The sequence below is a fragment of the Octopus bimaculoides genome, chromosome 3 (genome assembly GCF_001194135.2).
Source record: "Octopus bimaculoides isolate UCB-OBI-ISO-001 chromosome 3, ASM119413v2, whole genome shotgun sequence".
In the NCBI taxonomy this organism is placed as follows: domain Eukaryota; kingdom Metazoa; phylum Mollusca; class Cephalopoda; order Octopoda; family Octopodidae; genus Octopus; species Octopus bimaculoides.
In genome coordinates this window covers 158,340,388-158,342,974 of record NC_068983.1, presented here as the reverse complement: position 1 = coordinate 158,342,974, position 2,587 = coordinate 158,340,388, and positions in this window count along the sequence as shown.

Below are 2,587 nucleotides of genomic sequence, written 5' to 3'. Positions count from 1 at the left end.
AAAAGGAAACAGGCACAACAAGATGGATAAAAAGACACGAAGAGAAATAACGAAAGAGAAGGGACCAAGCTGTAATGTAGGAAACAGTTGATCAAAACAGTGTTTATTTGTTTTTCTGCTTTTTTTTTTTTTTAGCATTTCTATGAGTCGCTGCCAGAATTTAAGTTTATTTTCTTTTCCTGATAAAATTAAATGGTTATTTGAAAAATGACGGGTCGCGAGTAACGTATTTCTGAAATATCTACTGGAATCTAATAGAATCTGAAGACTTCATGTTCCCTCACCGGTGCTTTTTAACATCCAGTCCCATACATTAAAACTGTATTTCATAAATAAAATATTTTTTACGTTAGTTATTTACTCGTTAAGAAAATTAAATTTAACTTAATCCGTAAAGACAACTCAGAATTATCTTATAATAACTGTTAATGCAATTAGCCTATGAGTTTAATAATATTAATTAAGCATAGCAATAATGTTCTGAAAGGCAAGTAAAGCGTTGAACAAGACTAAAAAGTAGAAATCAGTGGGGTGATGTAGATTAAATAGCGATATCAAAGTTATCCAGTCGCTATTGAAAGATAAAAGGAACTCGCCAACTGAAAAAGAACCAGTACGTTTTGCTCTAAATATGGAAGAGTACTGGAAAATCAAGTTCTATGCCTGGAAAATTATCCTTTGATGTTAGAAAGTGTAAGATAAAGAAAAGGGCGGACGTGGGTGAGAAGATAAATAGACGGATAGACGGTCAAATAGAAGGAAAGGAAGAAAGGAAGAAAGAAGAAAGATGAGAAGAAAGCTGAAGTGAATGAGGAAAGAAATCGGATAGAATTATGAGTGTGGGATTCATAGATAAGTAAATAGTTGGGAAAAGAAAGGAAGAGAGAAATAGAGAAATGTGAGAAAGAATAGGAAAGAAAAACCAGATATATGGAGAAAGATAGAGAGAGAGAGGGGGGGAGAGACAGACACACAGGAGAGATTGAGAGACAAATGGACAGACAAACAGACAAACAGACTGACAGACAGACTGATAGATAGACAGAGAAACAGATAGATAAAGAGATAGATAGATAGATAGATAGATAGATAGATAGATAGATAGATTAGATAGATAGATAGATAGATAGATAGATAGATAGATAGATAGATAGACAGACAGATAGATAGATAGATAGATAGATAGATAGATAGATAGATAGACAGACAGGCAGATAGAGAAACAGAGAAACGGAGAAACAAAATGACAGATAAAAAACAGACTGTGTGTGAGAGAGAGAGAGAGAGAGAGAGAAAGAGGGGGGGGGAGAGAGAGATTAGAAACAGACAGGCAGACAGACAGGCAGACAGACAGGCAGACAGACAGGCAGACAGACAGGCAGACAGACAGGCAGACAGCTAGCTAGATAGATAGATATTAATGTATATGTGTGTGTTTGTACACAGGAACAGACACAACAGGATGGATAAATAGATATAAAAAGAGAGAGGTAGGAAAAAAGGAACAAACGATAATAAAATGAACAGTTGATCAACAGAGACTATTTTAAGTATGCGGTAAAGTTAGAATTTTCAAAGAGGGATAGAGAGAGAGAGGGAAAAGAAGAGTGAAGGTGGAGTGGGCGAAATGACGGGTGGGTGGGAAAAGACAGAAAGAAAGAAAATGTGTTCGAGAAAGAGAGGTTAAATATTTGCTGAGATGAAGAAAGAGAAGGAGAATGAGAGAAAAAGAAGGAGAGAGAGAGATGAAAATAACAGTGGAGGTAAAGAGTGGCTTACTTCGAGGCCGTGAGAGAGATGGAGATAGAGAGGGAAGCGTGATATTTTCCACACAGTTCACCTTAGTGAAAGGACTGAATGAAAATTACGAAGCGACTACACTGTTTGCTTTGCACTCTCAATTAGTAAAACACTCCTTAGACATTGCAGGAGGGATAATCTGGAGGAGGAGGGGAGGAAAATAGATAGAGAGAAGAAAGAAAATGAAAGATTTGAAGGAGAGAGGAAGAAAGACTACTAGTTAAAGCACAGACAGACAGTCGGACAAAGACACAGAGAGAAAAGAAACAGCTTTTGCGTCTCATTTAATATTTTCCTTTGTCTGATCTCACGGGAAGAAGTGAGATTTTAAGGTCGACTCTTCTCTGTCACTATTTTACACTTGGCACACTGCTTTCTTCTGCCACATGATCCCATAAGGCTCTCAACATGAACACTCGGGGAAACGCTATGAAACACACAACAAAGGGCGAAACATTTCTCTTTACTCTCTTCTTTACTGTCTTCGCTTCGTTCTCTTCCACTTTTTCTTCCCTTGATTCTTTCCTTTCTTTTCCCACATTTTATTTTTATTTTTTGATCACAACTCCGTATGAATGACCAGTCGACACATCATGGCGGACTCCTCACACACTGCTGCAATTGCACCTAAATATACTCGGCATTCTTTGTTTGAAGTTCGACATCTGTGAACTAAAACTTACTGGAAGCATTTGGAGTTTTAGCAGCGGGTGGGAGTCGGGGTAGGGAGGGAAGTTTGGCTTCTGTAAATTTTTAGTTTTATTTGTGTTTGTTTATAAGATGTTTT